Raw genomic sequence first — 23,213 nt, forward strand, 5'->3', positions numbered from 1 at the left:
GATTCCCAGCCGGTCACCCATACAGGTACTTGCCAGGCCTCAAGCTGGCTGGCGGCCGCGATCTGACGAGAGCAGGCACATTCAGCTTAGAATGCCCGTTGACAGCGCCTCCTCCTTTCCTATGGGCTTTCTGCAGTGCGAACGCACCTCCGAAAAGGAAAGAAACCTACTCACGGCCTTAAAAGTCAACGGGACCTGGGATTCCCAGCCGGTCACCCATACTGGTACTTGCCAGGCCTCAAGCTGGCTGGCGGCCGCGATCTGACGAGAGCAGGCACATTCAGCTTAGAATGCCCGTTGACAGCTCCTCCTCCTTTCCTATGGGATTTCTGCAGTGCGAACGCACCTCCGAAAAGGAAAGAAACCTACTCACGGCCTTAAAAGTCAACGGGACCTGGGATTCCCAGCCGGTCACCCATACTGGTACTTGCCAGGCCTCAAGCTGGCTGGCGGCCGCGATCTGACGAGAGCAGGCACATTCAGCTTAGAATGCCCGTTGACAGCTCCTCCTCCTTTCCTATGGGCTTTCTGCAGTGCGAACGCACCTCCGAAACGGAAAGAAACCTACTCACGGCCTTAAAAGTCAACGAGACCTGGGATTCCCAGCCGGTCACCCATACTGGTACTTGCCAGGCCTCAAGCTGGCTGGCGGCCGCGATCTGACGAGAGCAGGCACATTCAGCTTAGAATGCCCGTTGACAGCTCCTCCTCCTTTCCTATGGGCTTTCTGCAGTGCGAACGCACCTCCGAAAAGGAAAGAAACCTACTCACGGCATTAAAAGTCAACGGGACCTGGGATTCCCAGCCGATCACCCATACTGGTACTTGCCAGGCCTCAAGCTGGCTGGCGGCCGCGATCTGACGAGAGCAGGCACATTCAGCTTAGAATGCCCGTTGACAGCTCCTCCTCCTTTCCTATGGGCTTTCTGCAGTGCGAACGCACCTCCGAAAAGGAAAGAAACCTACTCACGGCCTTAAAAGTCAACGGGACCTGGGATTCCCAGCCGGTCACCCATACTGGTACTTGCCAGGCCTCAAGCTGGCTGGCGGCCGCGATCTGACGAGAGCAGGCACATTCAGCTTAGAATGCCCGTTGACAGCTCCTCCTCCTTTCCTATGGGCTTTCTGCAGTGCGAACGCACCTCCGAAACGGAAAGAAACCTACTCACGGCCTTAAAAGTCAACGGGACCTGGGATTCCCAGCCGGTCACCCATACTGGTACTTGCCAGGCCTCAAGCTGGCTGGCGGCCGCGATCTGACGAGAGCAGGCACATTCAGCTTAGAATGCCCGTTGACAGCTCCTCCTCCTTTCCTATGGGCTTTCTGCAGTGCGAACGCACCTCCGAAAAGGAAAGAAACCTACTCACGGCCTTAAAAGTCAACGGGACCTGGGATTCCCAGCCGGTCACCCATACTGGTACTTGCCAGGCCTCAAGCTGGCTGGCGGCCGCGATCTGACGAGAGCAGGCACATTCAGCTTAGAATGCCCGTTGACAGCTCCTCCTCCTTTCCTATGGGCTTTCTGCAGTGCGAACGCACCTCCGAAAAGGAAAGAAACCTACTCACGGCCTTAAAAGTCAACGGTACCTGGGATTCCCAGCCGGTCACCCATACTGGTACTTGCCAGGCCTCAAGCTGGCTGGCGGCCGCGATCTGACGAGAGCAGGCACATTCAGCTTAGAATGCCCGTTGACAGCTTCTCCTCCTTTCCTATGGGCTTTCTGCAGTGCGAACGCACCTCCGAAAAGGAAAGAAACCTACTCACGGCCTTAAAAGTCAACGGGACCTGGGATTCCCAGCCGGTCACCCATACTGGTACTTGCCAGGCCTCAAGCTGGCTGGCGGCCGCGATCTGACGAGAGCAGGCACATTCAGCTTAGAATGCCCGTTGACAGCTCCTCCTCCTTTCCTATGGGCTTTCTGCAGTGCGAACGCACCTCCGAAACGGAAAGAAACCTACTCACGGCCTTAAAAGTCAACAGGACCTGGGATTCCCAGCCGGTCACCCATACTGGTACTTGCCAGGCCTCAAGCTGGCTGGCGGCCGCGATCTGACGAGAGCAGGCACATTCAGCTTAGAATGCCCGTTGACAGCTCCTCCTCCTTTCCTATGGGCTTTCTGCAGTGCGAACGCACCTCCGAAACGGAAAGAAACCTACTCACGGCCTTAAAAGTCAACGGGACCTGGGATTCCCAGCCGGTCACCCATACTGGTACTTGCCAGGCCTCAAGCTGGCTGGCGGCCGCGATCTGACGAGAGCAGGCACATTCAGCTTAGAATGCCCATTGACAGCTCCTCCTCCTTTCCTATGGGCTTTCTGCAGTGCGAACGCACCTCCGAAAAGGAAAGAAACCTACTCACGGCCTTAAAAGTCAACGGGACCTGGGATTCCCAGCCGGTCACCCATACTGGTACTTGCCAGGCCTCAAGCTGGCTGGCGGCCGCGATCTGACGAGAGCAGGCACATTCAGCTTAGAATGCCCGTTGACAGCTCCTCCTCCTTTCCTATGGGCTTTCTGCAGTGCGAACGCACCTCCGAAACGGAAAGAAACCTACTCACGGCCTTAAAAGTCAACGGGACCTGGGATTCCCAGCTGGTCACCCATACTGGTACTTGCCAGGCCTCAAGCTGGCTGGCGGCCGCGATCTGACGAGAGCAGGCACATTCAGCTTAGAATGCCCGTTGACAGCTCCTCCTCCTTTCCTATGGGCTTTCTGCAGTGCGAACGCACCTCCGAAAAGGAAAGAAACCTACTCACGGCCTTAAAAGTCAACGGGACCTGGGATTCCCAACCGGTCACCCATACTGGTACTTGCCAGGCCTCAAGCTGGCTGGCGGCCGCGATCTGACGAGAGCAGGCACATTCAGCTTAGAATGCCCGTTGACAGCTCCTCCTCCTTTCCTATGGGCTTTCTGCAGTGCGAACGCACCTCCGAAAAGGAAAGAAACCTACTCACGGCCTTAAAAGTCAACGGGACCTGGGATTCCCAGCCGGTCACCCATACTGGTACTTGCCAGGCCTCAAGCTGGCTGGCGGCCGCGATCTGACGAGAGCAGGCACATTCAGCTTAGAATGCCCGTTGACAGCTCCTCCTCCTTTCCTATGGGCTTTCTGCAGTGCGAACGCACCTCCGAAACGGAAAGAAACCTACTCACGGCCTTAAAAGTCAACGGGACCTGGGATTCCCAGCCGGTCACCCATACTGGTACTTGCCAGGCCTCAAGCTGGCTGGCGGCCGCGATCTGACGAGAGCAGGCACATTCAGCTTAGAATGCCCGTTGACAGCTCCTCCTCCTTTCCTATGGGCTTTTTGCAGTGCGAACGCACCTCCGAAAAGGAAAGAAACCTACTCACGGCCTTAAAAGTCAACGGGACCTGGGATTCCCAGCCGATCACCCATACTGGTACTTGCCAGGCCTCAAGCTGGCTGGCGGCCGCGATCTGACGAGAGCAGGCACATTCAGCTTAGAATGCCCGTTGACAGCTCCTCCTCCTTTCCTATGGGCTTTCTGCAGTGCGAACGCACCTCCGAAAAGGAAAGAAACCTACTCACGGCCTTAAAAGTCAACGGGACCTGGGATTCCCAGCCGGTCACCCATACTGGTACTTGCCAGGCCTCAAGCTGGCTGGCGGCCGCGATCTGACGAGAGCAGGCACATTCAGCTTAGAATGCCCGTTGACAGCTCCTCCTCCTTTCCTATGGGCTTTCTGCAGTGCGAACGCACCTCCGAAACGGAAAGAAACCTACTCACGGCCTTAAAAGTCAACGGGACCTGGGATTCCCAGCCGGTCACCCATACTGGTACTTGCCAGGCCTCAAGCTGGCTGGCGGCCGCGATCTGACGAGAGCAGGCACATTCAGCTTAGAATGCCCGTTGACAGCTCCTCCTCCTTTCCTATGGGCTTTCTGCAGTGCGAACGCACCTCTGAAAAGGAAAGAAACCTACTCACGGCCTTAAAAATCAACGGGACCTGGGATTCCCAGCCGGTCACCCATACTGGTACTTGCCAGGCCTCAAGCTGGCTGGCGGCCGCGATCTGACGAGAGCAGGCACATTCAGCTTAGAATGCCCGTTGACAGCTTCTCCTCCTTTCCTATGGGCTTTCTGCAGTGCGAACGCACCTCCGAAAAGGAAAGAAACCTACTCACGGCCTTAAAAGTCAACGGGACCTGGGATTCCCAGCCGGTCACCCATACTGGTACTTGCCAGGCCTCAAGCTGGCTGGCGGCCGCGATCTGACGAGAGCAGGCACATTCAGCTTAGAATGCCCGTTGACAGCTCCTCCTCCTTTCCTATGGGCTTTCTGCAGTGCGAACGCACCTCCGAAAAGGAAAGAAACCTACTCACGGCCTTAAAAGTCAACAGGACCTGGGATTCCCAGACGGTCACCCATACTGGTACTTGCCAGGCCTCAAGCTGGCTGGCGGCCGCGATCTGACGAGAGCAGGCACATTCAGCTTAGAATGCCCGTTGACAGCTCCTCCTCCTTTCCTATGGGCTTTCTGCAGTGCGAACGCACCTCCGAAAAGGAAAGAAACCTACTCACGGCCTTAAAAGTCAACAGGACCTGGGATTCCCAGACGGTCACCCATACTGGTACTTGCCAGGCCTCAAGCTGGCTGGCGGCCGCGATCTGACGAGAGCAGGCACATTCAGCTTAGAATGCCCGTTGACAGCTCCTCCTCCTTTCCTATGGGCTTTCTGCAGTGCGAACGCACCTCCGAAAAGGAAAGAAACCTACTCACGGCCTTAAAAGTCAACGGGACCTGGGATTCCCAGCCGGTCACCCATACTGGTACTTGCCAGGCCTCAAGCTGGCTGGCGGCTGCGATCTGACGAGAGCAGGCACATTCAGCTTAGAATGCCCGTTGACAGCTCCTCCTCCTTTGCTATGGGCTTTCTGCAGTGCGAACGCACCTCCGAAACGGAAAGGAACCTACTCACGGCCTTAAAAGTCAACGGGACCTGGGATTCCCAGCCGGTCACCCATACTGGTACTTGCCAGGCCTCAAGCTGCCTGGCGGCCGCGATCTGACGAGAGCAGGCACATTCAGCTTAGAATGCCCGTTGACAGCTCCTCCTCCTTTCCTATGGGCTTTCTGCAGTGCGAACGCACCTCCGAAAAGGAAAGAAACCTACTCACGGCCTTAAAAGTCAACGGGACCTGGGATTCCCAGCCGGTCACCCATACTGGTACTTGCCAGGCCTCAAGCTGGCTGGCGGCCGCGATCTGACGAGAGCAGGCACATTCAGCTTAGAATGCCCGTTGACAGCTTCTCCTCCTTTCCTATGGGCTTTCTGCAGTGCGAACGCACCTCCGAAAAGGAAAGAAACCTACTCACGGCCTTAAAAGTCAACGGGACCTGGGATTCCCAGCCGGTCACCCATACTGGTACTTGCCAGGCCTCAAGCTGGCTGGCGGCCGCGATCTGACGAGAGCAGGCACATTCAGCTTAGAATGCCCGTTGACAGCTCCTCCTCCTTTCCTATGGGCTTTCTGCAGTGCGAACGCACCTCCGAAAAGGAAAGAAACCTACTCACGGCCTTAAAAGTCAACAGGACCTGGGATTCCCAGACGGTCACCCATACTGGTACTTGCCAGGCCTCAAGCTGGCTGGCGGCCGCGATCTGACGAGAGCAGGCACATTCAGCTTAGAATGCCCGTTGACAGCTCCTCCTCCTTTCCTATGGGCTTTCTGCAGTGCGAACGCACCTCCGAAAAGGAAAGAAACCTACTCACGGCCTTAAAAGTCAACGGGACCTGGGATTCCCAGCCGGTCACCCATACTGGTACTTGCCAGGCCTCAAGCTGGCTGGCGGCCGCGATCTGACGAGAGCAGGCACATTCAGCTTAGAATGCCCGTTGACAGCTCCTCCTCCTTTCCTATGGGCTTTCTGCAGTGCGAACGCACCTCCGAAAAGGAAAGAAACCTACTCACGGCCTTAAAAGTCAACGGGACCTGGGATTCCCAGCCGGTCACCCATACTGGTACTTGCCAGGCCTCAAGCTGGCTGGCGGCCGCGATCTGACGAGAGCAGGCACATTCAGCTTAGAATGCCCGTTGACAGCTCCTCCTCCTTTCCTATGGGCTTTCTGCAGTGCGAACGCACCTCCGAAAAGGAAAGAAACCTATTCACGGCCTTAAAAGTCAACGGGACCTGGGATTCCCAGCCGGTCACCCATACTGGTACTTGCCAGGCCTCAAGCTGGCTGGCGGCCGCGATCTGACGAGAGCAGGCACATTCAGCTTAGAATGCCCGTTGACAGTGCCTCCTCCTTTCCTATGGGCTTTCTGCAGTGCGAACGCACCCTCGAAAAGGAAAGAAACCTACTCACGGCCTTAAAAGTCAACAGGACCTGGGATTCCCAGCCGGTCACCCATACTGGTACTTGCCAGGCCTCAAGCTGGCTGGCGGCCGCGATCTGACGAGAGCAGGCACATTCAGCTTAGAATGCCCGTTGACAGCTCCTCCTCCTTTCCTATGGGCTTTCTGCAGTGCGAACGCACCTCCGAAAAGGAAAGAAACCTACTCACGGCCTTAAAAGTCAACGGGACCTGGGATTCCCAGCCGGTCACCCATACTGGTACTTGCCAGGCCTCAAGCTGGCTGGCGGCCGCGATCTGACGAGAGCAGGCACATTCAGCTTAGAATGCCCGTTGACAGCTCCTCCTCCTTTCCTATGGGCTTTCTGCAGTGCGAACGCACCTCCGAAACGGAAAGAAACCTACTCACGGCCTTAAAAGTCAACGAGACCTGGGATTCCCAGCCGGTCACCCATACTGGTACTTGCCAGGCCTCAAGCTGGCTGGCGGCCGCGATCTGACGAGAGCAGGCACATTCAGCTTAGAATGCCCGTTGACAGCTCCTCCTCCTTTCCTATGGGCTTTCTGCAGTGCGAACGCACCTCCGAAAAGGAAAGAAACCTACTCACGGCATTAAAAGTCAACGGGACCTGGGATTCCCAGCCGGTCACCCATACTGGTACTTGCCAGGCCTCAAGCTGGCTGGCGGCCGCGATCTGACGAGAGCAGGCACATTCAGCTTAGAATGCCCGTTGACAGCTCCTCCTCCTTTCCTATGGGCTTTCTGCAGTGCGAACGCACCTCCGAAAAGGAAAGAAACCTACTCACGGCCTTAAAAGTCAACGGGACCTGGGATTCCCAGCCGGTCACCCATACTGGTACTTGCCAGGCCTCAAGCTGGCTGGCGGCCGCGATCTGACGAGAGCAGGCACATTCAGCTTAGAATGCCCGTTGACAGCTCCTCCTCCTTTCCTATGGGCTTTCTGCAGTGCGAACGCACCTCCGAAACGGAAAGAAACCTACTCACGGCCTTAAAAGTCAACGGGACCTGGGATTCCCAGCCGGTCACCCATACTGGTACTTGCCAGGCCTCAAGCTGGCTGGCGGCCGCGATCTGACGAGAGCAGGCACATTCAGCTTAGAATGCCCGTTGACAGCTCCTCCTCCTTTCCTATGGGCTTTCTGCAGTGCGAACGCACCTCCGAAAAGGAAAGAAACCTACTCACGGCCTTAAAAGTCAACGGGACCTGGGATTCCCAGCCGGTCACCCATACTGGTACTTGCCAGGCCTCAAGCTGGCTGGCGGCCGCGATCTGACGAGAGCAGGCACATTCAGCTTAGAATGCCCGTTGACAGCTCCTCCTCCTTTCCTATGGGCTTTCTGCAGTGCGAACGCACCTCCGAAAAGGAAAGAAACCTACTCACGGCCTTAAAAGTCAACGGTACCTGGGATTCCCAGCCGGTCACCCATACTGGTACTTGCCAGGCCTCAAGCTGGCTGGCGGCCGCGATCTGACGAGAGCAGGCACATTCAGCTTAGAATGCCTGTTGACAGCTTCTCCTCCTTTCCTATGGGCTTTCTGCAGTGCGAACGCACCTCCGAAAAGGAAAGAAACCTACTCACGGCCTTAAAAGTCAACGGGACCTGGGATTCCCAGCCGGTCACCCATACTGGTACTTGCCAGGCCTCAAGCTGGCTGGCGGCCGCGATCTGACGAGAGCAGGCACATTCAGCTTAGAATGCCCGTTGACAGCTCCTCCTCCTTTCCTATGGGCTTTCTGCAGTGCGAACGCACCTCCGAAACGGAAAGAAACCTACTCACGGCCTTAAAAGTCAACAGGACCTGGGATTCCCAGCCGGTCACCCATACTGGTACTTGCCAGGCCTCAAGCTGGCTGGCGGCCGCGATCTGACGAGAGCAGGCACATTCAGCTTAGAATGCCCGTTGACAGCTCCTCCTCCTTTCCTATGGGCTTTCTGCAGTGCGAACGCACCTCCGAAACGGAAAGAAACCTACTCACGGCCTTAAAAGTCAACGGGACCTGGGATTCCCAGCCGGTCACCCATACTGGTACTTGCCAGGCCTCAAGCTGGCTGGCGGCCGCGATCTGACGAGAGCAGGCACATTCAGCTTAGAATGCCCATTGACAGCTCCTCCTCCTTTCCTATGGGCTTTCTGCAGTGCGAACGCACCTCCGAAAAGGAAAGAAACCTACTCACGGCCTTAAAAGTCAACGGGACCTGGGATTCCCAGCCGGTCACCCATACTGGTACTTGCCAGGCCTCAAGCTGGCTGGCGGCCGCGATCTGACGAGAGCAGGCACATTCAGCTTAGAATGCCCGTTGACAGCTCCTCCTCCTTTCCTATGGGCTTTCTGCAGTGCGAACGCACCTCCGAAACGGAAAGAAACCTACTCACGGCCTTAAAAGTCAACGGGACCTGGGATTCCCAGCTGGTCACCCATACTGGTACTTGCCAGGCCTCAAGCTGGCTGGCGGCCGCGATCTGACGAGAGCAGGCACATTCAGCTTAGAATGCCCGTTGACAGCTCCTCCTCCTTTCCTATGGGCTTTCTGCAGTGCGAACGCACCTCCGAAAAGGAAAGAAACCTACTCACGGCCTTAAAAGTCAACGGGACCTGGGATTCCCAGCCGGTCACCCATACTGGTACTTGCCAGGCCTCAAGCTGGCTGGCGGCCGCGATCTGACGAGAGCAGGCACATTCAGCTTAGAATGCCCGTTGACAGCTCCTCCTCCTTTCCTATGGGCTTTCTGCAGTGCGAACGCACCTCCGAAAAGGAAAGAAACCTACTCACGGCCTTAAAAGTCAACGGGACCTGGGATTCCCAGCCGGTCACCCATACTGGTACTTGCCAGGCCTCAAGCTGGCTGGCGGCCGCGATCTGACGAGAGCAGGCACATTCAGCTTAGAATGCCCGTTGACAGCTCCTCCTCCTTTCCTATGGGCTTTCTGCAGTGCGAACGCACCTCCGAAACGGAAAGAAACCTACTCACGGCCTTAAAAGTCAACGGGACCTGGGATTCCCAGCCGGTCACCCATACTGGTACTTGCCAGGCCTCAAGCTGGCTGGCGGCCGCGATCTGACGAGAGCAGGCACATTCAGCTTAGAATGCCCGTTGACAGCTCCTCCTCCTTTCCTATGGGCTTTTTGCAGTGCGAACGCACCTCCGAAAAGGAAAGAAACCTACTCACGGCCTTAAAAGTCAACGGGACCTGGGATTCCCAGCCGATCACCCATACTGGTACTTGCCAGGCCTCAAGCTGGCTGGCGGCCGCGATCTGACGAGAGCAGGCACATTCAGCTTAGAATGCCCGTTGACAGCTCCTCCTCCTTTCCTATGGGCTTTCTGCAGTGCGAACGCACCTCCGAAAAGGAAAGAAACCTACTCACGGCCTTAAAAGTCAACGGGACCTGGGATTCCCAGCCGGTCACCCATACTGGTACTTGCCAGGCCTCAAGCTGGCTGGCGGCCGCGATCTGACGAGAGCAGGCACATTCAGCTTAGAATGCCCGTTGACAGCTCCTCCTCCTTTCCTATGGGCTTTCTGCAGTGCGAACGCACCTCCGAAACGGAAAGAAACCTACTCACGGCCTTAAAAGTCAACGGGACCTGGGATTCCCAGCCGGTCACCCATACTGGTACTTGCCAGGCCTCAAGCTGGCTGGCGGCCGCGATCTGACGAGAGCAGGCACATTCAGCTTAGAATGCCCGTTGACAGCTCCTCCTCCTTTCCTATGGGCTTTCTGCAGTGCGAACGCACCTCTGAAAAGGAAAGAAACCTACTCACGGCCTTAAAAGTCAACGGGACCTGGGATTCCCAGCCGGTCACCCATACTGGTACTTGCCAGGCCTCAAGCTGGCTGGCGGCCGCGATCTGACGAGAGCAGGCACATTCAGCTTAGAATGCCCGTTGACAGCTCCTCCTCCTTTCCTATGGGCTTTCTGCAGTGCGAACGCACCTCCGAAAAGGAAAGCAACCTACTCACGGCCTTAAAAGTCAACGGGACCTGGGATTCCCAGCCGGTCACCCATACTGGTACTTGCCAGGCCTCAAGCTGGCTGGCGGCTGCGATCTGACGAGAGCAGGCACATTCAGCTTAGAATGCCCGTTGACAGCTCCTCCTCCTTTGCTATGGGCTTTCTGCAGTGCGAACGCACCTCCGAAACGGAAAGGAACCTACTCACGGCCTTAAAAGTCAACGGGACCTGGGATTCCCAGCCGGTCACCCATACTGGTACTTGCCAGGCCTCAAGCTGCCTGGCGGCCGCGATCTGACGAGAGCAGGCACATTCAGCTTAGAATGCCCGTTGACAGCTCCTCCTCCTTTCCTATGGGCTTTCTGCAGTGCGAACGCACCTCCGAAAAGGAAAGAAACCTACTCACGGCCTTAAAAATCAACGGGACCTGGGATTCCCAGCCGGTCACCCATACTGGTACTTGCCAGGCCTCAAGCTGGCTGGCGGCCGCGATCTGACGAGAGCAGGCACATTCAGCTTAGAATGCCCGTTGACAGCTTCTCCTCCTTTCCTATGGGCTTTCTGCAGTGCGAACGCACCTCCGAAAAGGAAAGAAACCTACTCACGGCCTTAAAAGTCAACGGGACCTGGGATTCCCAGCCGGTCACCCATACTGGTACTTGCCAGGCCTCAAGCTGGCTGGCGGCCGCGATCTGACGAGAGCAGGCACATTCAGCTTAGAATGCCCGTTGACAGCTCCTCCTCCTTTCCTATGGGCTTTCTGCAGTGCGAACGCACCTCCGAAAAGGAAAGAAACCTACTCACGGCCTTAAAAGTCAACAGGACCTGGGATTCCCAGACGGTCACCCATACTGGTACTTGCCAGGCCTCAAGCTGGCTGGCGGCCGCGATCTGACGAGAGCAGGCACATTCAGCTTAGAATGCCCGTTGACAGCTCCTCCTCCTTTCCTATGGGCTTTCTGCAGTGCGAACGCACCTCCGAAAAGGAAAGAAACCTACTCACGGCCTTAAAAGTCAACAGGACCTGGGATTCCCAGACGGTCACCCATACTGGTACTTGCCAGGCCTCAAGCTGGCTGGCGGCCGCGATCTGACGAGAGCAGGCACATTCAGCTTAGAATGCCCGTTGACAGCTCCTCCTCCTTTCCTATGGGCTTTCTGCAGTGCGAACGCACCTCCGAAAAGGAAAGAAACCTACTCACGGCCTTAAAAGTCAACGGGACCTGGGATTCCCAGCCGGTCACCCATACTGGTACTTGCCAGGCCTCAAGCTGGCTGGCGGCTGCGATCTGACGAGAGCAGGCACATTCAGCTTAGAATGCCCGTTGACAGCTCCTCCTCCTTTGCTATGGGCTTTCTGCAGTGCGAACGCACCTCCGAAACGGAAAGGAACCTACTCACGGCCTTAAAAGTCAACGGGACCTGGGATTCCCAGCCGGTCACCCATACTGGTACTTGCCAGGCCTCAAGCTGCCTGGCGGCCGCGATCTGACGAGAGCAGGCACATTCAGCTTAGAATGCCCGTTGACAGCTCCTCCTCCTTTCCTATGGGCTTTCTGCAGTGCGAACGCACCTCCGAAAAGGAAAGAAACCTACTCACGGCCTTAAAAGTCAACGGGACCTGGGATTCCCAGCCGGTCACCCATACTGGTACTTGCCAGGCCTCAAGCTGGCTGGCGGCCGCGATCTGACGAGAGCAGGCACATTCAGCTTAGAATGCCCGTTGACAGCTTCTCCTCCTTTCCTATGGGCTTTCTGCAGTGCGAACGCACCTCCGAAAAGGAAAGAAACCTACTCACGGCCTTAAAAGTCAACGGGACCTGGGATTCCCAGCCGGTCACCCATACTGGTACTTGCCAGGCCTCAAGCTGGCTGGCGGCCGCGATCTGACGAGAGCAGGCACATTCAGCTTAGAATGCCCGTTGACAGCTCCTCCTCCTTTCCTATGGGCTTTCTGCAGTGCGAACGCACCTCCGAAAAGGAAAGAAACCTACTCACGGCCTTAAAAGTCAACAGGACCTGGGATTCCCAGACGGTCACCCATACTGGTACTTGCCAGGCCTCAAGCTGGCTGGCGGCCGCGATCTGACGAGAGCAGGCACATTCAGCTTAGAATGCCCGTTGACAGCTCCTCCTCCTTTCCTATGGGCTTTCTGCAGTGCGAACGCACCTCCGAAAAGGAAAGAAACCTACTCACGGCCTTAAAAGTCAACGGGACCTGGGATTCCCAGCCGGTCACCCATACTGGTACTTGCCAGGCCTCAAGCTGGCTGGCGGCCGCGATCTGACGAGAGCAGGCACATTCAGCTTAGAATGCCCGTTGACAGCTCCTCCTCCTTTCCTATGGGCTTTCTGCAGTGCGAACGCACCTCCGAAAAGGAAAGAAACCTACTCACGGCCTTAAAAGTCAACAGGACCTGGGATTCCCAGCCGGTCACCCATACTGGTACTTGCCAGGCCTCAAGCTGGCTGGCGGCCGCGATCTGACGAGAGCAGGCACATTCAGCTTAGAATGCCCGTTGACAGCTCCTCCTCCTTTCCTATGGGCTTTCTGCAGTGCGAACGCACCTCCGAAAAGGAAAGAAACCTATTCACGGCCTTAAAAGTCAACGGGACCTGGGATTCCCAGCCGGTCACCCATACTGGTACTTGCCAGGCCTCAAGCTGGCTGGCGGCCGCGATCTGACGAGAGCAGGCACATTCAGCTTAGAATGCCCGTTGACAGTGCCTCCTCCTTTCCTATGGGCTTTCTGCAGTGCGAACGCACCCTCGAAAAGGAAAGAAACCTACTCACGGCCTTAAAAGTCAACAGGACCTGGGATTCCCAGCCGGTCACCCATACTGGTACTTGCCAGGCCTCAAGCTGGCTGGCGGCCGCGATCTGACGAGAGCAGGCACATTCAGCTTAGAATGCCCGTTGACAGCTCCGCCTCCTTTCCTATGGGCTTTCTGCAGTGCGAACGCACCTCCGAAAAGGAAAGGAACCTACTCACGGCCTTAAAAGTCAACGGGACCTGGGATTCCCAGCCGGTCACCCATACTGGTACTTGCCAGGCCTCAAGCTGGCTGGCGGCCGCGATCTGACGAGAGCAGGCACATTCAGCTTAGAATGCCCGTTGACAGCTCCTCCTCCTTTCCTATGGGCTTTCTGCAGTGCGAACGCACCTCCGAAAAGGAAAGAAACCTACTCACGGCCTTAAAAGTCAACGGGACCTGGGATTCCCAGCCGGTCACCCATACTGGTACTTGCCAGGCCTCAAGCTGGCTGGCGGCCGCGATCTGACGAGAGCAGGCACATTCAGCTTAGAATGCCCGTTGACAGCTCCTCCTCCTTTCCTATGGGCTTTCTGCAGTGCGAACGCACCTCCGAAAAGGAAAGAAACCTACTCACGGCCTTAAAAGCCAATGGGACCTGGGATTCCCAGCCGGTCACCCATACTGGTACTTGCCAGGCCTCAAGCTGGCTGGCGGCCGCGATCTGACGAGAGCAGGCACATTCAGCTTAGAATGCCCGTTGACAGCTCCTCCTCCTTTCCTATGGGCTTTCTGCAGTGCAAACGCACCTCCGAAAAGGAAAGAAACCTACTCACGGCCTTAAAAGTCAACGGGACCTGGGATTCCCAGCCGGTCACCCATACTGGTACTTGCCAGGCCTCAAGCTGGCTGGCTGGCGGCCGCGATCTGACGAGAGCAGGCACATTCAGCTTAGAATGCCCGTTGACAGCTCCTCCTCCTTTTCTATGGGCTTTCTGCAGTGCGAACGCACCTCCGAAAAGGAAAGCAACCTACTCACGGCCTTAAAAGTCAACGGGACCTGGGATTCCCAGCCGGTCACCCATACTGGTACTTGCCAGGCCTCAAGCTGGCTGGCGGCCGCTTTCTGACGAGAGCAGGCACATTCAGCTTAGAATGCCCGTTGACAGCTCCTCCTCCTTTCCTATGGGCTTTCTGCAGTGCGAACGCACCTCCGAAACGGAAAGAAACCTACTCACGGCCTTAAAAGTCAACGGGACCTGGGATTCCCAGCCGGTCACCCATACTGGTACTTGCCAGGCCTCAAGCTGGCTGGCGGCCGCGATCTGACGAGAGCAGGCACATTCAGCTTAGAATGCCCGTTGACAGCTCCTCCTCCTTTCCTATGGGCTTTCTGCAGTGCGAACGCACCTCCGAAAAGGAAAGAAACCTACTCACGGCCTTAAAAGTCAACAGGACCTGGGATTCCCAGCCGGTCACCCATACTGGTACTTGCCAGGCCTCAAGCTGGCTGGCGGCCGCGATCTGACGAGAGCAGGCACATTCAGCTTAGAATGCCCGTTGACAGCTCCTCCTCCTTTCCTATGGGCTTTCTGCAGTGCGAACGCACCTCCGAAAAGGAAAGAAACCTATTCACGGCCTTAAAAGTCAACGGGACCTGGGATTCCCAGCCGGTCACCCATACTGGTACTTGCCAGGCCTCAAGCTGGCTGGCGGCCGCGATCTGACGAGAGCAGGCACATTCAGCTTAGAATGCCCGTTGACAGTGCCTCCTCCTTTCCTATGGGCTTTCTGCAGTGCGAACGCACCCTCGAAAAGGAAAGAAACCTACTCACGGCCTTAAAAGTCAACAGGACCTGGGATTCCCAGCCGGTCACCCATACTGGTACTTGCCAGGCCTCAAGCTGGCTGGCGGCCGCGATCTGACGAGAGCAGGCACATTCAGCTTAGAATGCCCGTTGACAGCTCCGCCTCCTTTCCTATGGGCTTTCTGCAGTGCGAACGCACCTCCGAAAAGGAAAGGAACCTACTCACGGCCTTAAAAGTCAACGGGACCTGGGATTCCCAGCCGGTCACCCATACTGGTACTTGCCAGGCCTCAAGCTGGCTGGCGGCCGCGATCTGACGAGAGCAGGCACATTCAGCTTAGAATGCCCGTTGACAGCTCCTCCTCCTTTCCTATGGGCTTTCTGCAGTGCGAACGCACCTCCGAAAAGGAAAGAAACCTACTCACGGCCTTAAAAGTCAACGGGACCTGGGATTCCCAGCCGGTCACCCATACTGGTACTTGCCAGGCCTCAAGCTGGCTGGCGGCCGCGATCTGACGAGAGCAGGCACATTCAGCTTAGAATGCCCGTTGACAGCTCCTCCTCCTTTCCTATGGGCTTTCTGCAGTGCGAACGCACCTCCGAAAAGGAAAGAAACCTACTCACGGCCTTAAAAGTCAACGGGACCTGGATTCCCAGCCGGTCACCCATACTGGTACTTGCCAGGCCTAAAGCTGGCTGGCGGCCGCGATCTGACGAGAGCAGGCACATTCAGCTTAGAATTCCCGTTGACAGCTCCTCCTCCTTTCCTATGGGCTTTCTGCAGTGCGAACGCACCTCCGAAAAGGAAAGAAACCTACTCACGGCCTTAAAAGCCAATGGGACCTGGGATTCCCAGCCGGTCACCCATACTGGTACTTGCCAGGCCTCAAGCTGGCTGGCGGCCGCGATCTGACGAGAGCAGGCACATTCAGCTTAGAATGCCCGTTGACAGCTCCTCCTCCTTTCCTATGGGCTTTCTGCAGTGCAGAACGCACCTCCGAAAAGGAAAGAAACCTACTCACGGCCTTAAAAGTCAACGGGACCTGGGATTCCCAGCCGGTCACCCATACTGGTACTTGCCAGGCCTCAAGCTGGCTGGCTGGCGGCCGCGATCTGACGAGAGCAGGCACATTCAGCTTAGAATGCCCGTTGACAGCTCCTCCTCCTTTTCTATGGGCTTTCTGCAGTGCGAACGCACCTCCGAAAAGGAAAGCAACCTACTCACGGCCTTAAAAGTCAACGGGACCTGGGATTCCCAGCCGGTCACCCATACTGGTACTTGCCAGGCCTCAAGCTGGCTGGCGGCCGCTTTCTGACGAGAGCAGGCACATTCAGCTTAGAATGCCCGTTGACAGCTCCTCCTCCTTTCCTATGGGCTTTCTGCAGTGCGAACGCACCTCCGAAACGGAAAGAAACCTACTCACGGCCTTAAAAGTCAACGGGACCTGGGATTCCCAGCCGGTCACCCATACTGGTACTTGCCAGGCCTCAAGCTGGCTTGCGGCCACGATCTGACGAGAGCAGGCACATTCAGCTTAGAATGCCCGTTGACAGCTCCTCCTCCTTTCCTATGGGCTTTCTGCAGTGCGAACGCACCTCCGAAAAGGAAAGAAACCTACTCACGGCCTTAAAAAGTCAACGGGACCTGGGATTCCCAGCCGGTCACCCATACTGGTACTTGCCAGGCCTCAAGCTGGCTGGCGGCCGCGATCTGACGAGAGCAGGCACATTCAGCTTAGAATGCCCGTTGACAGCTGCCTCCTCCTTTCCTATGGGCTTTCTGCAGTGCGAACGCACCTCCGAAAAGGAAAGCAACCTACTCACGGCCTTAAAAGTCAACGGGACCTGGGATTCCCAGCCGGTCACCCATACTGGTACTTGCCAGGCCTCAAGCTGGCTGGCGGCTGCGATCTGACGAGAGCAGGCACATTCAGCTTAGAATGCCCGTTGACAGCTCCTCCTCCTTTGCTATGGGCTTTCTGCAGTGCGAACGCACCTCCGAAACGGAAAGGAACCTACTCACGGCCTTAAAAGTCAACGGGACCTGGGATTCCCAGCCGGTCACCCATACTGGTACTTGCCAGGCCTCAAGCTGCCTGGCGGCCGCGATCTGACGAGAGCAGGCACATTCAGCTTAGAATGCCCGTTGACAGCTCCTCCTCCTTTCCTATGGGCTTTCTGCAGTGCGAACGCACCTCCGAAAAGGAAAGAAACCTACTCACGGCCTTAAAAATCAACGGGACCTGGGATTCCCAGCCGGTCACCCATACTGGTACTTGCCAGGCCTCAAGCTGGCTGGCGGCCGCGATCTGACGAGAGCAGGCACATTCAGCTTAGAATGCCCGTTGACAGCTTCTCCTCCTTTCCTATGGGCTTTCTGCAGTGCGAACGCACCTCCGAAAAGGAAAGAAACCTACTCACGGCCTTAAAAGTCAACGGGACCTGGGATTCCCAGCCGGTCACCCATACTGGTACTTGCCAGGCCTCAAGCTGGCTGGCGGCCGCGATCTGACGAGAGCAGGCACATTCAGCTTAGAATGCCCGTTGACAGCTCCTCCTCCTTTCCTATGGGCTTTCTGCAGTGCGAACGCACCTCCGAAAAGGAAAGAAACCTACTCACGGCCTTAAAAGTCAACAGGACCTGGGATTCCCAGACGGTCACCCATACTGGTACTTGCCAGGCCTCAAGCTGGCTGGCGGCCGCGATCTGACGAGAGCAGGCACATTCAGCTTAGAATGCCCGTTGACAGCTCCTCCTCCTTTCCTATGGGCTTTCTGCAGTGCGAACGCACCTCCGAAAAGGAAAGAAACCTACTCACGGCCTTAAAAGTCAACAGGACCTGGGATTCCCAGACGGTCACCCATACTGGTACTTGCCAGGCCTCAAGCTGGCTGGCGGCCGCGATCTGACGAGAGCAGGCACATTCAGCTTAGAATGCCCGTTGACAGCTCCTCCTCCTTTCCTATGGGCTTTCTGCAGTGCGAACGCACCTCCGAAAAGGAAAGAAACCTACTCACGGCCTTAAAAGTCAACGGGACCTGGGATTCCCAGCCGGTCACCCATACTGGTACTTGCCAGGCCTCAAGCTGGCTGGCGGCTGCGATCTGACGAGAGCAGGCACATTCAGCTTAGAATGCCCGTTGACAGCTCCTCCTCCTTTGCTATGGGCTTTCTGCAGTGCGAACGCACCTCCGAAACGGAAAGGAACCTACTCACGGCCTTAAAAGTCAACGGGACCTGGGATTCCCAGCCGGTCACCCATACTGGTACTTGCCAGGCCTCAAGCTGCCTGGCGGCCACGATCTGACGAGAGCAGGCACATTCAGCTTAGAATGCCCGTTGACAGCTCCTCCTCCTTTCCTATGGGCTTTCTGCAGTGCGAACGCACCTCCGAAAAGGAAAGAAACCTACTCACGGCCTTAAAAGTCAACGGGACCTGGGATTCCCAGCCGGTCACCCATACTGGTACTTGCCAGGCCTCAAGCTGGCTGGCGGCCGCGATCTGACGAGAGCAGGCACATTCAGCTTAGAATGCCCGTTGACAGCTTCTCCTCCTTTCCTATGGGCTTTCTGCAGTGCGAACGCACCTCCGAAAAGGAAAGAAACCTACTCACGGCCTTAAAAGTCAACGGGACCTGGGATTCCCAGCCGGTCACCCATACTGGTACTTGCCAGGCCTCAAGCTGGCTGGCGGCCGCGATCTGACGAGAGCAGGCACATTCAGCTTAGAATGCCCGTTGACAGCTCCTCCTCCTTTCCTATGGGCTTTCTGCAGTGCGAACGCACCTCCGAAAAGGAAAGAAACCTACTCACGGCCTTAAAAGTCAACAGGACCTGGGATTCCCAGACGGTCACCCATACTGGTACTTGCCAGGCCTCAAGCTGGCTGGCGGCCGCGATCTGACGAGAGCAGGCACATTCAGCTTAGAATGCCCGTTGACAGCTCCTCCTCCTTTCCTATGGGCTTTCTGCAGTGCGAACGCACCTCCGAAAAGGAAAGAAACCTACTCACGGCCTTAAAAGTCAACGGGACCTGGGATTCCCAGCCGGTCACCCATACTGGTACTTGCCAGGCCTCAAGCTGGCTGGCGGCCGCGATCTGACGAGAGCAGGCACATTCAGCTTAGAATGCCCGTTGACAGCTCCTCCTCCTTTCCTATGGGCTTTCTGCAGTGCGAACGCACCTCCGAAAAGGAAAGAAACCTACTCACGGCCTTAAAAGTCAACGGGACCTGGGATTCCCAGCCGGTCACCCATACTGGTACTTGCCAGGCCTCAAGCTGGCTGGCGGCCGCGATCTGACGAGAGCAGGCACATTCAGCTTAGAATGCCCGTTGACAGCTCCTCCTCCTTTCCTATGGGCTTTCTGCAGTGCGAACGCACCTCCGAAAAGGAAAGAAACCTATTCACGGCCTTAAAAGTCAACGGGACCTGGGATTCCCAGCCGGTCACCCATACTGGTACTTGCCAGGCCTCAAGCTGGCTGGCGGCCGCGATCTGACGAGAGCAGGCACATTCAGCTTAGAATGCCCGTTGACAGTGCCTCCTCCTTTCCTATGGGCTTTCTGCAGTGCGAACGCACCCTCGAAAAGGAAAGAAACCTACTCACGGCCTTAAAAGTCAACAGGACCTGGGATTCCCAGCCGGTCACCCATACTGGTACTTGCCAGGCCTCAAGCTGGCTGGCGGCCGCGATCTGACGAGAGCAGGCACATTCAGCTTAGAATGCCCGTTGACAGCTCCGCCTCCTTTCCTATGGGCTTTCTGCAGTGCGAACGCACCTCCGAAAAGGAAAGGAACCTACTCACGGCCTTAAAAGTCAACGGGACCTGGGATTCCCAGCCGGTCACCCATACTGGTACTTGCCAGGCCTCAAGCTGGCTGGCGGCCGCGATCTGACGAGAGCAGGCACATTCAGCTTAGAATGCCCGTTGACAGCTCCTCCTCCTTTCCTATGGGCTTTCTGCAGTGCGAACGCACCTCCGAAAAGGAAAGAAACCTACTCACGGCCTTAAAAGTCAACGGGACCTGGGATTCCCAGCCGGTCACCCATACTGGTACTTGCCAGGCCTCAAGCTGGCTGGCGGCCGCGATCTGACGAGAGCAGGCACATTCAGCTTAGAATGCCCGTTGACAGCTCCTCCTCCTTTCCTATGGGCTTTCTGCAGTGCGAACGCACCTCCGAAAAGGAAAGAAACCTACTCACGGCCTTAAAAGTCAACGGGACCTGGGATTCCCAGCCGGTCACCCATACTGGTACTTGCCAGGCCTAAAGCTGGCTGGCGGCCGCGATCTGACAAGAGCAGGCACATTCAGCTTAGAATTCCCGTTGACAGCTCCTCCTCCTTTCCTATGGGCTTTCTGCAGTGCGAACGCACCTCCGAAAAGGAAAGAAACCTACTCACGGCCTTAAAAGCCAATGGGACCTGGGATTCCCAGCCGGTCACCCATACTGGTACTTGCCAGGCCTCAAGCTGGCTGGCGGCCGCGATCTGACGAGAGCAGGCACATTCAGCTTAGAATGCCCGTTGACAGCTCCTCCTCCTTTCCTATGGGCTTTCTGCAGTGCAAACGCACCTCCGAAAAGGAAAGAAACCTACTCACGGCCTTAAAAGTCAACGGGACCTGGGATTCCCAGCCGGTCACCCATACTGGTACTTGCCAGGCCTCAAGCTGGCTGGCTGGCGGCCGCGATCTGACGAGAGCAGGCACATTCAGCTTAGAATGCCCGTTGACAGCTCCTCCTCCTTTTCTATGGGCTTTCTGCAGTGCGAACGCACCTCCGAAAAGGAAAGCAACCTACTCACGGCCTTAAAAGTCAACGGGACCTGGGATTCCCAGCCGGTCACCCATACTGGTACTTGCCAGGCCTCAAGCTGGCTGGCGGCCGCTTTCTGACGAGAGCAGGCACATTCAGCTTAGAATGCCCGTTGACAGCTCCTCCTCCTTTCCTATGGGCTTTCTGCAGTGCGAACGCACCTCCGAAACGGAAAGAAACCTACTCACGGCCTTAAAAGTCAACGGGACCTGGGATTCCCAGCCGGTCACCCATACTGGTACTTGCCAGGCCTCAAGCTGGCTTGCGGCCACGATCTGACGAGAGCAGGCACATTCAGCTTAGAATGCCCGTTGACAGCTCCTCCTCCTTTCCTATGGGCTTTCTGCAGTGCGAACGCACCTCCGAAAAGGAAAGAAACCTACTCACTGCCTTAAAAGTCAACGGGACCTGGGATTCCCAGCCGGTCACCCATACTGGTACTTGCCAGGCCTCAAGCTGGCTGGCGGCCGCGATCTGACGAGAGCAGGCACATTCAGCTTAGAATGCCCGTTGACAGCTCCTCCTCCTTTCCTATGGGCTTTCTGCAGTGCGAACGCACCTCCGAAACGGAAAGAAACCTACTCACAGCCTTAAAAGTCAACGGGACCTGGGATTCCCAGCCGGTCACCCATACTGGTACTTGCCAGGCCTCAAGCTGGCTGGCGGCCGCGATCTGACGAGAGCAGGCACATTCAGCTTAGAATGCCCGTTGACAGCTCCTCCTCCTTTCCTATGGGCTTTCTGCAGTGCGAACGCACCTCCGAAAAGGAAAGAAACCTACTCACGGCCTTAAAAGTCAACGGGACCTGGGATTCCCAGCCGGTCACCCATACTGGTACTTGCCAGGCCTCAAGCTGGCTGGCGGCCGCGATCTGACGAGCGCAGGCACATTCAGCTTAGAATGCCCGTTGACAGCTCCTCCTCCTTTCCTATGGGCTTTCTGCAGTGCGAACGCACCTCCGAAAAGGAAAGCAACCTACTCACGGCCTTAAAAGTCAACGGGACCTGGGATTCCCAGCCGGTCACCCATACTGGTACTTGCCAGGCCTCAAGCTGGCTGGCGGCCGCGATCTGACGAGAGCAGGCACATTCAGCTTAGAATGCCCCTTGACAGCTCCTCCTCCTTTCCTATGGGCTTTCTGCAGTGCGAACGCACCTCCGAAACGGAAAGAAACCTACTCACGGCCTTAAAAGTCAACGGGACCTGGGATTCCCAGCCGGTCACCCATACTGGTACTTGCCAGGCCTCAAGCTGGCTGGCGGCCGCGATCTGACGAGAGCAGGCACATTCAGCTTAGAATTCCCGTTGACAGCTCCTCCTCCTTTCCTATGGGCTTTCTGCAGTGCGAACGCACCTCCGAAAAGGAAAGCAACCTACTCACGGCCTTAAAAGTCAACGGGACCTGGGATTCCCAGCCGGTCACCCATACTGGTACTTGCCAGGCCTCAAGCTGGCTGGCGGCCGCGATCTGACGAGAGCAGGCACATTCAGCTTAGAATGCCCGTTGACAGCTCCTCCTCCTTTCCTATGGGCTTTCTGCAGTGCGAACGCACCTCCGAAAAGGAAAGAAACCTACTCACGGCCTTAAAAGTCAACGGGACCTGGGATTCCCAGCCGGTCACCCATACTGGTACTTGCCAGGCCTCAAGCTGGCTGGCGGCCGCGATCTGACGAGAGCAGGCACAATCAGCTTAGAATGCCCGTTGACAGCTGCTCCTCCTTTCCTATGGGCTTTCTGCAGTGCGAACGCACCTCCGAAAGGGAAAGAAACCTACTCACGGCCTTAAAAGTCAACGGGACCTGGGATTCCCAGCCGGTCACCCATACTGGTACTTGCCAGGCCTCAAGCTGGCTGGCGGCCGCGATCTGACGAGAGCAGGTACATTCAGCTTAGAATGCCCGTTGACAGCTCCTCCTCCTTTCCTATGGGCTTTCTGCAGTGCGAACGCACCTCCGAAAAGGAAAGCAACCTACTCACGGCCTTAAAAGTCAACGGGACCTGGGATTCCCAGCCGGTCACCCATACTGGTACTTGCCAGGCCTCAAGCTGGCTGGCGGCCGCGATCTGACGAGAGCAGGCACATTCAGCTTAGAATGCCCGTTGACAGCTCCTCCTCCTTTCCTATGGGCTTTCTGCAGTGCGAACGCACCTCCGAAAAGGAAAGCAACCTACTCACGGCCTTAAAAGTCAATGGGACCTGGGATTCCCAGCCGGTCACCCATACTGGTACTTGCCAGGCCTCAAGCTGGCTGGCGGCCGCGATCTGACGAGAGCAGGCACATTCAGCTTAGAATGCCCGTTAACAGCTCCTCCTCCTTTCCTATGGGCTTTCTGCAGTGCGAACGCACCTCCGAAACGGAAAGAAACCTACTCACGGCCTTAAAAGTCAACGGGACCTGGGATTCCCAGCCGGTCACCCATACTGGTACTTGCCAGGCCTCAAGCTGGCTGGCGGCCGCGATCTGACGAGAGCAGGTACATTCAGCTTAGAATGCCCGTTGACAGCTCCTCCTCC

The 23,213-nt window shown here is 56.6% G+C and overlaps 114 pseudogenes; all 114 read right to left on the reverse strand.

Moving 5' to 3' along the window:
* Window positions 1-183: 183 nt before the first annotated feature.
* Window positions 184-302, reverse strand: LOC136600081 (5S ribosomal RNA; annotated as a pseudogene).
* Window positions 303-382: 80 nt separating this feature from the next.
* On the reverse strand, window positions 383-501 carry LOC136600093 (5S ribosomal RNA; annotated as a pseudogene).
* Window positions 502-581: 80 nt separating this feature from the next.
* LOC136600033 (5S ribosomal RNA) lies at window positions 582-700 on the reverse strand (annotated as a pseudogene).
* An 80-nt stretch (window positions 701-780) lies between these two features.
* On the reverse strand, window positions 781-899 carry LOC136600110 (5S ribosomal RNA; annotated as a pseudogene).
* An 80-nt stretch (window positions 900-979) lies between these two features.
* On the reverse strand, window positions 980-1,098 carry LOC136600105 (5S ribosomal RNA; annotated as a pseudogene).
* An 80-nt stretch (window positions 1,099-1,178) lies between these two features.
* On the reverse strand, window positions 1,179-1,297 carry LOC136600117 (5S ribosomal RNA; annotated as a pseudogene).
* An 80-nt stretch (window positions 1,298-1,377) lies between these two features.
* On the reverse strand, window positions 1,378-1,496 carry LOC136600130 (5S ribosomal RNA; annotated as a pseudogene).
* An 80-nt stretch (window positions 1,497-1,576) lies between these two features.
* Window positions 1,577-1,695, reverse strand: LOC136600098 (5S ribosomal RNA; annotated as a pseudogene).
* Window positions 1,696-1,775: 80 nt separating this feature from the next.
* Window positions 1,776-1,894, reverse strand: LOC136600142 (5S ribosomal RNA; annotated as a pseudogene).
* An 80-nt stretch (window positions 1,895-1,974) lies between these two features.
* Window positions 1,975-2,093, reverse strand: LOC136599917 (5S ribosomal RNA; annotated as a pseudogene).
* Window positions 2,094-2,173: 80 nt separating this feature from the next.
* Window positions 2,174-2,292, reverse strand: LOC136599984 (5S ribosomal RNA; annotated as a pseudogene).
* An 80-nt stretch (window positions 2,293-2,372) lies between these two features.
* Window positions 2,373-2,491, reverse strand: LOC136600154 (5S ribosomal RNA; annotated as a pseudogene).
* An 80-nt stretch (window positions 2,492-2,571) lies between these two features.
* On the reverse strand, window positions 2,572-2,690 carry LOC136599836 (5S ribosomal RNA; annotated as a pseudogene).
* An 80-nt stretch (window positions 2,691-2,770) lies between these two features.
* LOC136599929 (5S ribosomal RNA) lies at window positions 2,771-2,889 on the reverse strand (annotated as a pseudogene).
* Window positions 2,890-2,969: 80 nt separating this feature from the next.
* Window positions 2,970-3,088, reverse strand: LOC136600166 (5S ribosomal RNA; annotated as a pseudogene).
* Window positions 3,089-3,168: 80 nt separating this feature from the next.
* Window positions 3,169-3,287, reverse strand: LOC136600178 (5S ribosomal RNA; annotated as a pseudogene).
* Window positions 3,288-3,367: 80 nt separating this feature from the next.
* LOC136600111 (5S ribosomal RNA) lies at window positions 3,368-3,486 on the reverse strand (annotated as a pseudogene).
* An 80-nt stretch (window positions 3,487-3,566) lies between these two features.
* LOC136600191 (5S ribosomal RNA) lies at window positions 3,567-3,685 on the reverse strand (annotated as a pseudogene).
* Window positions 3,686-3,765: 80 nt separating this feature from the next.
* Window positions 3,766-3,884, reverse strand: LOC136600203 (5S ribosomal RNA; annotated as a pseudogene).
* Window positions 3,885-3,964: 80 nt separating this feature from the next.
* Window positions 3,965-4,083, reverse strand: LOC136600003 (5S ribosomal RNA; annotated as a pseudogene).
* Window positions 4,084-4,163: 80 nt separating this feature from the next.
* LOC136600215 (5S ribosomal RNA) lies at window positions 4,164-4,282 on the reverse strand (annotated as a pseudogene).
* Window positions 4,283-4,362: 80 nt separating this feature from the next.
* Window positions 4,363-4,481, reverse strand: LOC136600932 (5S ribosomal RNA; annotated as a pseudogene).
* Window positions 4,482-4,561: 80 nt separating this feature from the next.
* LOC136600944 (5S ribosomal RNA) lies at window positions 4,562-4,680 on the reverse strand (annotated as a pseudogene).
* An 80-nt stretch (window positions 4,681-4,760) lies between these two features.
* Window positions 4,761-4,879, reverse strand: LOC136600062 (5S ribosomal RNA; annotated as a pseudogene).
* An 80-nt stretch (window positions 4,880-4,959) lies between these two features.
* LOC136599755 (5S ribosomal RNA) lies at window positions 4,960-5,078 on the reverse strand (annotated as a pseudogene).
* An 80-nt stretch (window positions 5,079-5,158) lies between these two features.
* LOC136600227 (5S ribosomal RNA) lies at window positions 5,159-5,277 on the reverse strand (annotated as a pseudogene).
* Window positions 5,278-5,357: 80 nt separating this feature from the next.
* LOC136600240 (5S ribosomal RNA) lies at window positions 5,358-5,476 on the reverse strand (annotated as a pseudogene).
* An 80-nt stretch (window positions 5,477-5,556) lies between these two features.
* LOC136600957 (5S ribosomal RNA) lies at window positions 5,557-5,675 on the reverse strand (annotated as a pseudogene).
* An 80-nt stretch (window positions 5,676-5,755) lies between these two features.
* Window positions 5,756-5,874, reverse strand: LOC136600252 (5S ribosomal RNA; annotated as a pseudogene).
* An 80-nt stretch (window positions 5,875-5,954) lies between these two features.
* LOC136600264 (5S ribosomal RNA) lies at window positions 5,955-6,073 on the reverse strand (annotated as a pseudogene).
* Window positions 6,074-6,153: 80 nt separating this feature from the next.
* On the reverse strand, window positions 6,154-6,272 carry LOC136600276 (5S ribosomal RNA; annotated as a pseudogene).
* Window positions 6,273-6,352: 80 nt separating this feature from the next.
* On the reverse strand, window positions 6,353-6,471 carry LOC136599918 (5S ribosomal RNA; annotated as a pseudogene).
* An 80-nt stretch (window positions 6,472-6,551) lies between these two features.
* LOC136600288 (5S ribosomal RNA) lies at window positions 6,552-6,670 on the reverse strand (annotated as a pseudogene).
* An 80-nt stretch (window positions 6,671-6,750) lies between these two features.
* Window positions 6,751-6,869, reverse strand: LOC136600034 (5S ribosomal RNA; annotated as a pseudogene).
* An 80-nt stretch (window positions 6,870-6,949) lies between these two features.
* Window positions 6,950-7,068, reverse strand: LOC136600301 (5S ribosomal RNA; annotated as a pseudogene).
* Window positions 7,069-7,148: 80 nt separating this feature from the next.
* LOC136600314 (5S ribosomal RNA) lies at window positions 7,149-7,267 on the reverse strand (annotated as a pseudogene).
* Window positions 7,268-7,347: 80 nt separating this feature from the next.
* On the reverse strand, window positions 7,348-7,466 carry LOC136600326 (5S ribosomal RNA; annotated as a pseudogene).
* Window positions 7,467-7,546: 80 nt separating this feature from the next.
* LOC136600338 (5S ribosomal RNA) lies at window positions 7,547-7,665 on the reverse strand (annotated as a pseudogene).
* A 279-nt stretch (window positions 7,666-7,944) lies between these two features.
* Window positions 7,945-8,063, reverse strand: LOC136600351 (5S ribosomal RNA; annotated as a pseudogene).
* An 80-nt stretch (window positions 8,064-8,143) lies between these two features.
* On the reverse strand, window positions 8,144-8,262 carry LOC136599920 (5S ribosomal RNA; annotated as a pseudogene).
* An 80-nt stretch (window positions 8,263-8,342) lies between these two features.
* On the reverse strand, window positions 8,343-8,461 carry LOC136599985 (5S ribosomal RNA; annotated as a pseudogene).
* Window positions 8,462-8,541: 80 nt separating this feature from the next.
* LOC136600363 (5S ribosomal RNA) lies at window positions 8,542-8,660 on the reverse strand (annotated as a pseudogene).
* An 80-nt stretch (window positions 8,661-8,740) lies between these two features.
* Window positions 8,741-8,859, reverse strand: LOC136599848 (5S ribosomal RNA; annotated as a pseudogene).
* An 80-nt stretch (window positions 8,860-8,939) lies between these two features.
* On the reverse strand, window positions 8,940-9,058 carry LOC136600375 (5S ribosomal RNA; annotated as a pseudogene).
* Window positions 9,059-9,138: 80 nt separating this feature from the next.
* LOC136600387 (5S ribosomal RNA) lies at window positions 9,139-9,257 on the reverse strand (annotated as a pseudogene).
* Window positions 9,258-9,337: 80 nt separating this feature from the next.
* On the reverse strand, window positions 9,338-9,456 carry LOC136600399 (5S ribosomal RNA; annotated as a pseudogene).
* Window positions 9,457-9,536: 80 nt separating this feature from the next.
* LOC136600112 (5S ribosomal RNA) lies at window positions 9,537-9,655 on the reverse strand (annotated as a pseudogene).
* An 80-nt stretch (window positions 9,656-9,735) lies between these two features.
* Window positions 9,736-9,854, reverse strand: LOC136600411 (5S ribosomal RNA; annotated as a pseudogene).
* Window positions 9,855-9,934: 80 nt separating this feature from the next.
* LOC136600423 (5S ribosomal RNA) lies at window positions 9,935-10,053 on the reverse strand (annotated as a pseudogene).
* Window positions 10,054-10,133: 80 nt separating this feature from the next.
* LOC136600436 (5S ribosomal RNA) lies at window positions 10,134-10,252 on the reverse strand (annotated as a pseudogene).
* Window positions 10,253-10,332: 80 nt separating this feature from the next.
* On the reverse strand, window positions 10,333-10,451 carry LOC136600185 (5S ribosomal RNA; annotated as a pseudogene).
* An 80-nt stretch (window positions 10,452-10,531) lies between these two features.
* Window positions 10,532-10,650, reverse strand: LOC136600535 (5S ribosomal RNA; annotated as a pseudogene).
* Window positions 10,651-10,730: 80 nt separating this feature from the next.
* Window positions 10,731-10,849, reverse strand: LOC136600004 (5S ribosomal RNA; annotated as a pseudogene).
* Window positions 10,850-10,929: 80 nt separating this feature from the next.
* LOC136600448 (5S ribosomal RNA) lies at window positions 10,930-11,048 on the reverse strand (annotated as a pseudogene).
* An 80-nt stretch (window positions 11,049-11,128) lies between these two features.
* LOC136599761 (5S ribosomal RNA) lies at window positions 11,129-11,247 on the reverse strand (annotated as a pseudogene).
* An 80-nt stretch (window positions 11,248-11,327) lies between these two features.
* On the reverse strand, window positions 11,328-11,446 carry LOC136599773 (5S ribosomal RNA; annotated as a pseudogene).
* An 80-nt stretch (window positions 11,447-11,526) lies between these two features.
* LOC136600308 (5S ribosomal RNA) lies at window positions 11,527-11,645 on the reverse strand (annotated as a pseudogene).
* An 80-nt stretch (window positions 11,646-11,725) lies between these two features.
* On the reverse strand, window positions 11,726-11,844 carry LOC136600657 (5S ribosomal RNA; annotated as a pseudogene).
* An 80-nt stretch (window positions 11,845-11,924) lies between these two features.
* On the reverse strand, window positions 11,925-12,043 carry LOC136600461 (5S ribosomal RNA; annotated as a pseudogene).
* An 80-nt stretch (window positions 12,044-12,123) lies between these two features.
* Window positions 12,124-12,242, reverse strand: LOC136600474 (5S ribosomal RNA; annotated as a pseudogene).
* An 80-nt stretch (window positions 12,243-12,322) lies between these two features.
* On the reverse strand, window positions 12,323-12,441 carry LOC136599785 (5S ribosomal RNA; annotated as a pseudogene).
* Window positions 12,442-12,521: 80 nt separating this feature from the next.
* On the reverse strand, window positions 12,522-12,640 carry LOC136600486 (5S ribosomal RNA; annotated as a pseudogene).
* An 80-nt stretch (window positions 12,641-12,720) lies between these two features.
* On the reverse strand, window positions 12,721-12,839 carry LOC136599922 (5S ribosomal RNA; annotated as a pseudogene).
* Window positions 12,840-12,919: 80 nt separating this feature from the next.
* Window positions 12,920-13,038, reverse strand: LOC136600487 (5S ribosomal RNA; annotated as a pseudogene).
* Window positions 13,039-13,118: 80 nt separating this feature from the next.
* LOC136599923 (5S ribosomal RNA) lies at window positions 13,119-13,237 on the reverse strand (annotated as a pseudogene).
* An 80-nt stretch (window positions 13,238-13,317) lies between these two features.
* Window positions 13,318-13,436, reverse strand: LOC136600488 (5S ribosomal RNA; annotated as a pseudogene).
* An 80-nt stretch (window positions 13,437-13,516) lies between these two features.
* LOC136600489 (5S ribosomal RNA) lies at window positions 13,517-13,635 on the reverse strand (annotated as a pseudogene).
* Window positions 13,636-13,715: 80 nt separating this feature from the next.
* LOC136600397 (5S ribosomal RNA) lies at window positions 13,716-13,834 on the reverse strand (annotated as a pseudogene).
* An 80-nt stretch (window positions 13,835-13,914) lies between these two features.
* Window positions 13,915-14,037, reverse strand: LOC136600452 (5S ribosomal RNA; annotated as a pseudogene).
* Window positions 14,038-14,117: 80 nt separating this feature from the next.
* Window positions 14,118-14,236, reverse strand: LOC136600113 (5S ribosomal RNA; annotated as a pseudogene).
* An 80-nt stretch (window positions 14,237-14,316) lies between these two features.
* LOC136600490 (5S ribosomal RNA) lies at window positions 14,317-14,435 on the reverse strand (annotated as a pseudogene).
* Window positions 14,436-14,515: 80 nt separating this feature from the next.
* On the reverse strand, window positions 14,516-14,634 carry LOC136599924 (5S ribosomal RNA; annotated as a pseudogene).
* Window positions 14,635-14,714: 80 nt separating this feature from the next.
* Window positions 14,715-14,833, reverse strand: LOC136600491 (5S ribosomal RNA; annotated as a pseudogene).
* Window positions 14,834-14,913: 80 nt separating this feature from the next.
* Window positions 14,914-15,032, reverse strand: LOC136599925 (5S ribosomal RNA; annotated as a pseudogene).
* Window positions 15,033-15,112: 80 nt separating this feature from the next.
* On the reverse strand, window positions 15,113-15,231 carry LOC136600493 (5S ribosomal RNA; annotated as a pseudogene).
* Window positions 15,232-15,311: 80 nt separating this feature from the next.
* On the reverse strand, window positions 15,312-15,430 carry LOC136600495 (5S ribosomal RNA; annotated as a pseudogene).
* Window positions 15,431-15,510: 80 nt separating this feature from the next.
* Window positions 15,511-15,628, reverse strand: LOC136599947 (5S ribosomal RNA; annotated as a pseudogene).
* Window positions 15,629-15,708: 80 nt separating this feature from the next.
* Window positions 15,709-15,827, reverse strand: LOC136600398 (5S ribosomal RNA; annotated as a pseudogene).
* An 81-nt stretch (window positions 15,828-15,908) lies between these two features.
* Window positions 15,909-16,031, reverse strand: LOC136600453 (5S ribosomal RNA; annotated as a pseudogene).
* Window positions 16,032-16,111: 80 nt separating this feature from the next.
* LOC136600114 (5S ribosomal RNA) lies at window positions 16,112-16,230 on the reverse strand (annotated as a pseudogene).
* Window positions 16,231-16,310: 80 nt separating this feature from the next.
* Window positions 16,311-16,429, reverse strand: LOC136600193 (5S ribosomal RNA; annotated as a pseudogene).
* Window positions 16,430-16,510: 81 nt separating this feature from the next.
* Window positions 16,511-16,629, reverse strand: LOC136600496 (5S ribosomal RNA; annotated as a pseudogene).
* Window positions 16,630-16,710: 81 nt separating this feature from the next.
* LOC136600430 (5S ribosomal RNA) lies at window positions 16,711-16,829 on the reverse strand (annotated as a pseudogene).
* An 80-nt stretch (window positions 16,830-16,909) lies between these two features.
* Window positions 16,910-17,028, reverse strand: LOC136600779 (5S ribosomal RNA; annotated as a pseudogene).
* An 80-nt stretch (window positions 17,029-17,108) lies between these two features.
* Window positions 17,109-17,227, reverse strand: LOC136600005 (5S ribosomal RNA; annotated as a pseudogene).
* Window positions 17,228-17,307: 80 nt separating this feature from the next.
* LOC136600497 (5S ribosomal RNA) lies at window positions 17,308-17,426 on the reverse strand (annotated as a pseudogene).
* An 80-nt stretch (window positions 17,427-17,506) lies between these two features.
* On the reverse strand, window positions 17,507-17,625 carry LOC136599798 (5S ribosomal RNA; annotated as a pseudogene).
* Window positions 17,626-17,705: 80 nt separating this feature from the next.
* Window positions 17,706-17,824, reverse strand: LOC136599811 (5S ribosomal RNA; annotated as a pseudogene).
* Window positions 17,825-17,904: 80 nt separating this feature from the next.
* LOC136600492 (5S ribosomal RNA) lies at window positions 17,905-18,023 on the reverse strand (annotated as a pseudogene).
* Window positions 18,024-18,103: 80 nt separating this feature from the next.
* Window positions 18,104-18,222, reverse strand: LOC136599895 (5S ribosomal RNA; annotated as a pseudogene).
* An 80-nt stretch (window positions 18,223-18,302) lies between these two features.
* Window positions 18,303-18,421, reverse strand: LOC136600498 (5S ribosomal RNA; annotated as a pseudogene).
* Window positions 18,422-18,501: 80 nt separating this feature from the next.
* Window positions 18,502-18,620, reverse strand: LOC136600499 (5S ribosomal RNA; annotated as a pseudogene).
* An 80-nt stretch (window positions 18,621-18,700) lies between these two features.
* LOC136599824 (5S ribosomal RNA) lies at window positions 18,701-18,819 on the reverse strand (annotated as a pseudogene).
* An 80-nt stretch (window positions 18,820-18,899) lies between these two features.
* Window positions 18,900-19,018, reverse strand: LOC136600500 (5S ribosomal RNA; annotated as a pseudogene).
* Window positions 19,019-19,098: 80 nt separating this feature from the next.
* On the reverse strand, window positions 19,099-19,217 carry LOC136600501 (5S ribosomal RNA; annotated as a pseudogene).
* Window positions 19,218-19,297: 80 nt separating this feature from the next.
* LOC136600502 (5S ribosomal RNA) lies at window positions 19,298-19,416 on the reverse strand (annotated as a pseudogene).
* An 80-nt stretch (window positions 19,417-19,496) lies between these two features.
* LOC136599926 (5S ribosomal RNA) lies at window positions 19,497-19,615 on the reverse strand (annotated as a pseudogene).
* An 80-nt stretch (window positions 19,616-19,695) lies between these two features.
* LOC136600503 (5S ribosomal RNA) lies at window positions 19,696-19,814 on the reverse strand (annotated as a pseudogene).
* An 80-nt stretch (window positions 19,815-19,894) lies between these two features.
* LOC136600506 (5S ribosomal RNA) lies at window positions 19,895-20,013 on the reverse strand (annotated as a pseudogene).
* An 80-nt stretch (window positions 20,014-20,093) lies between these two features.
* LOC136600356 (5S ribosomal RNA) lies at window positions 20,094-20,212 on the reverse strand (annotated as a pseudogene).
* Window positions 20,213-20,292: 80 nt separating this feature from the next.
* Window positions 20,293-20,411, reverse strand: LOC136600400 (5S ribosomal RNA; annotated as a pseudogene).
* Window positions 20,412-20,491: 80 nt separating this feature from the next.
* On the reverse strand, window positions 20,492-20,614 carry LOC136600454 (5S ribosomal RNA; annotated as a pseudogene).
* Window positions 20,615-20,694: 80 nt separating this feature from the next.
* Window positions 20,695-20,813, reverse strand: LOC136600115 (5S ribosomal RNA; annotated as a pseudogene).
* An 80-nt stretch (window positions 20,814-20,893) lies between these two features.
* On the reverse strand, window positions 20,894-21,012 carry LOC136600194 (5S ribosomal RNA; annotated as a pseudogene).
* An 80-nt stretch (window positions 21,013-21,092) lies between these two features.
* On the reverse strand, window positions 21,093-21,211 carry LOC136600507 (5S ribosomal RNA; annotated as a pseudogene).
* An 80-nt stretch (window positions 21,212-21,291) lies between these two features.
* Window positions 21,292-21,410, reverse strand: LOC136600508 (5S ribosomal RNA; annotated as a pseudogene).
* Window positions 21,411-21,490: 80 nt separating this feature from the next.
* LOC136600357 (5S ribosomal RNA) lies at window positions 21,491-21,609 on the reverse strand (annotated as a pseudogene).
* An 80-nt stretch (window positions 21,610-21,689) lies between these two features.
* LOC136600196 (5S ribosomal RNA) lies at window positions 21,690-21,808 on the reverse strand (annotated as a pseudogene).
* An 80-nt stretch (window positions 21,809-21,888) lies between these two features.
* On the reverse strand, window positions 21,889-22,007 carry LOC136600038 (5S ribosomal RNA; annotated as a pseudogene).
* An 80-nt stretch (window positions 22,008-22,087) lies between these two features.
* LOC136600509 (5S ribosomal RNA) lies at window positions 22,088-22,206 on the reverse strand (annotated as a pseudogene).
* An 80-nt stretch (window positions 22,207-22,286) lies between these two features.
* LOC136599970 (5S ribosomal RNA) lies at window positions 22,287-22,405 on the reverse strand (annotated as a pseudogene).
* Window positions 22,406-22,485: 80 nt separating this feature from the next.
* LOC136600614 (5S ribosomal RNA) lies at window positions 22,486-22,604 on the reverse strand (annotated as a pseudogene).
* Window positions 22,605-22,684: 80 nt separating this feature from the next.
* On the reverse strand, window positions 22,685-22,803 carry LOC136600510 (5S ribosomal RNA; annotated as a pseudogene).
* A 279-nt stretch (window positions 22,804-23,082) lies between these two features.
* On the reverse strand, window positions 23,083-23,201 carry LOC136600627 (5S ribosomal RNA; annotated as a pseudogene).
* Window positions 23,202-23,213: the final 12 nt, after the last annotated feature.

Source organism: Eleutherodactylus coqui, unplaced genomic scaffold (genome assembly GCF_035609145.1).
Source record: "Eleutherodactylus coqui strain aEleCoq1 unplaced genomic scaffold, aEleCoq1.hap1 HAP1_SCAFFOLD_195, whole genome shotgun sequence".
Lineage (NCBI taxonomy): Eukaryota > Metazoa > Chordata > Amphibia > Anura > Eleutherodactylidae > Eleutherodactylus > Eleutherodactylus coqui.